This window comes from Lepidothrix coronata, unplaced genomic scaffold (genome assembly GCF_001604755.1).
Source record: "Lepidothrix coronata isolate B3197 unplaced genomic scaffold, Lepidothrix_coronata-1.0 Scaffold24, whole genome shotgun sequence".
In the NCBI taxonomy this organism is placed as follows: Eukaryota; Metazoa; Chordata; class Aves; order Passeriformes; family Pipridae; genus Lepidothrix; species Lepidothrix coronata.
In genome coordinates this window covers 4,451,635-4,459,633 of record NW_016690204.1, presented here as the reverse complement: position 1 = coordinate 4,459,633, position 7,999 = coordinate 4,451,635, and the positions used below count along the sequence as shown (strand labels likewise).

The 7,999-nt window shown below is 36.8% G+C and overlaps 1 protein-coding gene across 35 annotated transcripts in view; it reads right to left on the bottom strand.

The window, feature by feature from the left end:
• RBFOX1 (RNA binding protein, fox-1 homolog 1) overlaps positions 1-7,999 on the bottom strand; it is a 1,165,955-nt gene that overhangs the window by 4,808 nt on the left and 1,153,148 nt on the right. The gene's annotated exons all lie outside the window — the stretch shown is intronic.

Genomic DNA, 7,999 nt, shown 5'->3' with positions numbered 1-7,999 from the left:
TCATTATTTTTTAGCCTTATGTGAACATTAACCACAGACTGGTCTCATTCTGGGTAACTACCTTATTTTTCAGATACATATATGAACTTACTTTTTTTGAAAAGAGGCCAGTTGTCTTATTTTATCACGTATTTGCTCCTCCACAAGTGGAATCTGATTAGTGGATTTCTAGCTAATCAGCTGAGGGAAAGCTGAGAAAGGAATGTTCCCATGGCATATGCAATTCTCCACCACCCACAACTGTGGGTCCTGGCTGTGAGGTAGAGAAAAGGTCCAAATTATCTGAACTAGATATTCCCACCCACTCAGTGACATCTTCAAGGAAGGAGCAGAAATTATCACAGACAAGGTAGTCTTTAATTCTCCATCTCGCTGAGCCAAAATTTGCAAGATTAGGAGGGATTCATTTCGTATGGAAATCCCAGCAAATAACCTGCTGGGACAACTGTGCTGGCTGAAGGCAAAAGGGTTCAGCACGGAAAAGAGAGAGACTTTACATTCCCATCCCTGACTCTCTGAACAAGCCCAGGGTCACAGATTTGCAGAATTCACATGCTTTTCCCTTTCCAAGTATATATAACCACACACTTTGATGGAAAAAAATAAAAAGTAGAAAAAAATTCAGGAAGTTCAAACTTTCAAGTGCACGTTGTTAATACTCAGTATTGTGAATTAACCGTTTTTTCCCATCAACAGAGTCCAGCATTTTGAGCAAATGTAAAGTTTATCTATGTTTTTATAAAGTACTCTAAAATCTGGGTGTTTCAGTACGAAGTAAAACCATTGTAGCTGAATGCCTTCAGGTGTACTGTCCTGTTTACTTAGTAAATCCAAATTTCTGTGAAGTGATAAGACATTAAAAATGAGTTAAGCTATTGAAGTACCACAAGTTCAGGAATGTGGGCTCTATATCTTACTCCACACCTACGTTTACTTTAGATTTGGGCAGAGAAGTCCTCGTTGCTACCAAAGGTATATGTGGATATCCAGGGCCAACACTGTGTTAGGCAATCACTTTCCTTAAGACCTGGTCTCAAACTCAGGAAAATAGGTCTAAAAGACTTATATAAAACATATTAATTCCTCTTTCTATATCAATTCTATTTAAATGTTTGATATGCATGAATACCTATTTTTGGAAACTATGCAAGGCAGTTAACAACAAAGAAAACAGGCAGTTCCCACTGAAAAAAAAACCAGAAGGAAAATCGATCGCAACAGTCTGTGTTGGGTAAATGACTTTGGGATTCTTTGAGCTGGAAAGGGAGATTGAGAGTTCTTTGAGCAGGGTTGACACTGATCCCACCCTCTGGAGCCTCTGTAGTAGGAAGAACTTCCATAAACCTCAGCTTTGGTAACCCCTTCACATTAGGATGCAAATATAATTTAGAGATTTGATAGTAGCCATAAGAGAATCTCTTAGGTCTTGTCCATCTACACTGAAGTAAAGAAGACATTACCTCTGTATGCCTATTTTTAAAGTCTGGGGTTCCATTTTAAACATCAGTATAAAATTTGAATTCTTTTCAGCCAAATCTCATTCAAACAGTAAGAAGACATCTAGAAAGGGAAAACAATTAATTCAAAGCTAGACACGTTCTCAGCATTATAAAATTTCCCTCATGGCCCAAGTAACACAGAGGAGGAACTGCCTGGACTATTATACAGCTTTAATGCTATGACTATTATTTTTAAAGCAATGGGACTCAGTATATTTCTTTTTATTCTTTTTTCTATCTGTTTGCTGCAATACTGAGCAAGGGTTGTAAATTTAGGTTTGTAGCAATTACATTAATTTTGGCCAAGATTAAGGGCTGCATTTTGTGTCCATCCTACACCCCCTTCCTGCAGGATCCTTGACTATCTCCCAGTGCCTCACAAAACAGTCTCCTGGGTCACCCATGACAGGGGATTAAGTAGCCTAAATGCAAGAGCCACTTGTAAGGAAGGAACAAGCCTGAATACATATTGTTTGGGCATTATTAAATTATTATTATATTTAAGTCAACTGCTGAAGTAACTGGCGAATTTACAACACTTATGTAATAAAACACGTTGCTAATATTGTATCATGATTTGACAGAAATCTTGACAACTAAGGGGAAAATATGGATAAACACACACATTAAGCAATTTAAAAAAGATGAAAATATGACCGTTTCAACCCAGTGTTGACTTCTGAGTGCATTTTATTATTCTTTTGCCAAAGTAGTAATCACTTATTGTCAGTGTTTTACTTTGCTTTTTTCATCCTACTATATAAACCATGTTTCTTCCTTAAAACAAAAAAGCTGTGAAGTAATCCTAACGTGAGAACTGTGAGCAAAGTCAATCCTTGCTCCTTAAAAAGAATGTTTTACATTTATATTATGATAATGCTAAAGCTTGTACTGTGATATTAACATGGAAATGATATTTCAGAATTAGTAATGCATATATTCTTGTTAAAATAAGAAACACTTCTTCTTTTTCTTTTACAGGATATTGAAATTCCACTTAAACAAATGTGGGCAATGTAAACACAAAATAAAACATAAAAAGCATTCTTCCAAATCTTCTGTAAAAGAAAAAAAAAAGTATGTGAAATTAAATCACAAAGTTCTCATTTTTGCACCTTCCTAAATACACTTGACATATGTAAGCACAAACATGGAAGAATATATTTCCAAAGGGGAAAGAACACATGCTCAGGTATTATCTGGGAAAAAAAAATGCATTGAAATTCCTCTGTGATGAATAGACTTTTTTTTTTTCCTCCTCAGGGTGACCTCTACCTTCAGAATATGATGGTTTTATTATGATTAATAAATTTCATTTCCACAGAGGAAAGGAACAGTGTCAGCTTAAACTTAAAGCAAGTGGGTTTCTTTTTAAATGCTAATTTTTAAACACGCCCTTGCATGACACCAAATTTAGAAGCTCAGAAGGTTAGCAGAATAGATTCTGATTTCCATGCTGAAAATAGTAAGAAGGATTTAAACTATATTGTCACACTGCAAATCAGTAAGCTGCTTCAGTCACACAGACACTGGTGCATTTATTCACTATTATTGCCAGCGTGCTTACTCCTCGTTAAAATTAGTGGCATTTAAACACTTTGTGACCATTTACACTGGAAATAATCATTCTAGGTAAACAATTTACTAAAATTTAGGACAAGTATTTTGAATAAATTAGTAGTCAATGGGATTGTCTGTGTATTTTACAGGATGTTAAATCAGTGTATCGAAACCAATACGTGCATTCACAAATCCTTGTCTAAGAACACATCTGATGAATGATTTTGATGCATCATTAATTAGCACAAGCTATGTTCCCCTAATTTCCAGTATCTGGGACATGTATTCAGGACATAATTGGAAAAAAAAATGTTTTGCTAGCATTTTGTTACCATACTGACAGTGGTTCTTAAATAGCTGGACTAACAACTTACTGGGAAATAACTGAGAAAAAAAAGTGTAGCCATGCTAACATCTGTAAATACAACTGTAAACTATCCATCATCTATGTTCTTTACTTATGCTACTCCTCAATCTTGTCAATCATCTTCAGCAGAGGGTTTAAAAATGCTAAAATACTACATAAGGGACAATTTGTTGTCCATGGAACAAATGAAAAAAAAAAAAAGAATTAAAAATGGGAAATTGTGAGATTTATTTTAGTAGGGCTTTTTAAATGGAATATATAAGTCTTCAGCAGTAGGTACTGTTAAAGTCTCTCTAATTGCAATTACAATTACAAGATTTTAAGTTCTTTAGTACTATGGCTGTATTTCCATACAGATGTAGCACAGACAGTGGAGATCTAATACTGGACACATTTAAAAGCTTCTTAATAACATACATATTGTAGGGTTTGATAACAGCATCAGTAAGGAAAATTTCACCACACAAATAAAACCCAAGTTAACACTTTTTTCACATCTACACATCACTGGAGGAAATAAAGAAAATTATGAATGTGCTTAAGAACTATGAAGAGTGAAGTTAAGAACTGGTCACTACCTCAGCTAAATCTAGCTGAGATCTCATCCCCCATTACTTGCATATTACAAGCAAAGTGTGTGTACCACTGAAAAGCTCATATTTCTAAGCTTTCCAAAATATTATCCATTCTTTACCAGCTTTGATTATAAGTGAACAATCAAGTGAAAAAATAGTTTCTTCTTCAGACCTATATGTGTTGAATCTTTAACCAGAATAACCTTAAATTACCAAAATTGTTGTGCTGACAATTACTACTGAATGTCACAGAGAGGCAAGTGAAGGAGTGGGTTGTGGTGAAGTTGGAGAGGTCAGTGCAGAGTGTTTGGGTGCTCCTGCCTGCTCACCCAGGGAATGGGCATCGCTGCAGGATGTGCCTCTTGCCATTGGCAGTGGCACAGGAGGGGCAATCCACAGCTCCCCTCTGGTACAGGAAGACCTAAGCGAAATTTTAGACAAAAGTGTGAAGATTTTAGTAAAGAAGTGGAAGGAATATAAGGAAAGCAAGGGTCATCTGGCCTTGTCCAGATAAATGATTCCAGTACCTAACACGGTGCTGTTTCTCTGGGTCACAAAACTGTGATGACATCAACAGCAGAGCTCCTTCCTGTCCACCCCAGTGACACACCACACTGCTGAGCAGTATTTCAGGCTTAGTGGGTCAAACCTGTGCAGCAGTGGTGGCCCTTTAACTTAAAATTCACCTCACTGCAGTAGGATGGTGTCTGCTTACGGTGTTCAAAGCACCTGCAACCAAGCAATTAACTTCATTTTAGACATTAACACCAAGCAACTTCAGGCATTTCAGTCACCTGAATGACCAATGAGTCTCTCTCCAAACCTCAGAAGGCCACGGAGAAAGATGTCTCTGAAGTTTTAACATGAGACCAAGGAAATTGAAATCTGTTGATAAAAATGGTTTCTGGTCATTTTGCTTGATTGGAAAGGTTAAGAATGTTAAATTTCTTTGTGAACAGTTTTAAATGCCCATTATCAAACACTAAGGTCACTGCACAAGAGAGGACCATAATATGTGTTATTGCATGTCATCTTCCTCCTTCATGACCCAGAATGTGCTACAGAATTGGGAAGAGACAGGCAGCACAAGGAAACAGGGAAACTTCAAGGTGAACTCCTGGATGCTTGGAGAGCCAGAAGGGATTTCCTGTCAGTACAGCACTACCATTCCTAGGTTTTCCCAGAGATAAGAAACTTGACCAGGGTCTTTCAGGGAGAGGGCGATAATGAAAGGTTTCCGTGAAAGGATCTTCATAAATATGTCATTGCTGAAATATCAAAAGCAGTGTTTACTTTTTCCGGCAGGTTGGAGCAAGGAGAAACTTGAGAAGCCTATGTAGAATTTTCTGTATGTAGAGATGAATTTCCAATTCTTGACTGTTTACTTATTTATGTCATAGCTCAATTTGGCCAGTTAATTTTCTTGTTAATTGACAGGTATGTTTTGCAGAAATTTCGGTTACTGGTGCTCAGATGTGGTTTTCATTTTTACTTCTGTTTGTCAACCTAAGATTTTTCTGAAATTTGTGAGATGTTTACAGCCAGCCAAAGCTGAGCTACCACCGTTTTAAGCATTGAACCAAACATGATTGATATTGGTTACTTTGCAGAAACATAGAAGTGTAACAAACAGCAGCACAGGTGACTTTGCCCTGAGCTGATGCTGAATAACTGCTATGGAGCAACCTCAGGGACAGATCTCAGCTTAAAAGCTTTCACTCAAGTTTCAGTCTTGCTGTCTGGATTTACACAAATGTGGGAATTTCAGCTGATGCCTTGTCAAAAATCTACCATAGTCATTCTATGCTACCACCACTATCTTTCTGTGTACCCTCTATCCAAAGAACTGAGAATTCATATAAAGTTCTTTAAAAAAAGCCACTGGGGAAACTGTGGCTTGCCATCAACTAAAACCAGCTCTATTCCAATAAAAAACAAGTATTTCTTTGATCTGTAAAGCATTTTCCCGTTACTATTGCTGTTATATTTTAGGGAAATAGACCTTGAGGAAATTCTTATCGCGTTCAATAATAAATAAACTGAGTACTTTGTTTATTAAATTTGTAAGCAGTCTTTTGTGCTTGTGTGTAAAGTTGTGCAGAATGCAACCAGAGTGTTTTTTGTTTAATGTTTTAAAAGGAGTACGATAATCTCAAGATGCTAAAACTGAATCCTTGCTCATTTAATTATTGTATATAGGCATACAAACATGCACACACACGGACCACAGTTCATGGGCACTATTTCCAGTCTATCAGAGAGAAAAAAAAATCCAGTTGCTTCATTAAAAAAAAAAACCAGCCCAGAAGATGCACGCATGCTTCTAACGCACTTGTTGAGGACAAACACAGATTTTTCACTACTTCTGTTATCAAAGGAGCTTCACATTGCAAATCCTCCATTTACAAATCACAGAACCTCAGCTTTACTTAATCTTGTCGTGTTGTCACATTTGACTAGCCATGCGAACTGACCTAGAACTGCGAGCACGGGGAAGGCAGAGCTGTCACAGAGATAGTGACAAAGACGCCAGCGAGGGCTGCCAGTGTTTTCACTGGGTGAGAAAAAGGAATTAATCAAACTTCATGAAAGAAGAACAGAGGATAATCAAAGTGTTTACTGATTTTTATCAACTGATCCGATAGCTGAACATCTTTACCACACAACTACCGAGAGCAGTAAAAGCTGTAACAAATGGAATTCCATATAAGCAACTATTTACAGCAGCAGTAAACGCAAGTTTAAACTGCCAACATAAAGGACACTTGAATTTATAGAAGAAGTTTAATTCTGTGCATTAGTGCAACATTTCCTAGTCTTTCCAGAGCAAAAACTTCAGTGTCTGCCATTTTTCACAGGGAACAGCAGTACAGCCTTAAATAAATACTGGCACAAAGACCTTACAGATGCTCCTTCATCTTCATTTTTTATTTGATTAGCGGAAGAGCAGAACATAATAATAAAAGCATCTCATAGAAAATGGTTATTTTCCCAGTCAAATTGCTTCACGAAATGAAGTCAAACCCATTGGCAGCAACACTAAAAGGGAAGAACCTCTCACAACTGAGCATACGTCTTCACACAGTAATTCTAACAGGCGAAAGGAAATACCTCTGAAGCTGCATTCTTCCAAAGCAGTTTGGATTATACTCGCTCAAAATTCTTTTGCAAGAGTTTGATGTGATCAGTATCTCCTACCAGACACACGAATAGGTCAATGAGATGTATACAAGTATGTATTGCAAAATTTTGACCGGCTAAAATTATTCATATAACACAGAAGAGGTAGGTTTGCCACAACAGGCACCGTAACCATTTTAAGCACTTCATCCAATACTGATTCACTTTTAAATAAGTATCTCTATATTTGCTACTGTTTAATAAATTACATTTGTGGCAGTGTTAGTGCTGACAGGTTAATGATGGTATAGAGGAAAATTGCAATGATTGGAGCAATTGCATTTGTTAAAAATGGCCATGATTCTTTCCCTTCAAATATTTCAACAGTACAAACTCCAGTGTTTGTTTCTTTAAGCTGCCTGCTTGTATGCAACATCTTTCCTAGAGTTATAAAATTAAACCTTTCAGAATGTTTAATCTATTTTGGAGACTGTATCTTTCTCCAAGTGGAGGTCAATAACTTAATCTAAGACTGTCAACTTTCAAAGCTTTATAAAGCATTTCCTTTGCGTGCACACACAAACACACAATCCCTCCTCCTGGGGCTGATTCTGCTCAGAAATGTAAATAAATACAGTCACAATTGGACAGATGTTATATCCACTTCCACCATACTTCATTGTAAATTCAGGTTTATATATACACTCGCCTCTCTCTCTCTGTTATTCCAAAACCATTGCAAATACACTAGGGAGAAAAATAATATGAAGCATGCATCCACACTGGATTATTTTGTTTGTACATGGAGGTTGGATAACAGTTAAAAACTGGAAGAAGAGAGAGAGAGTAATATAAATCTAGAATAATGATCCTGTCTC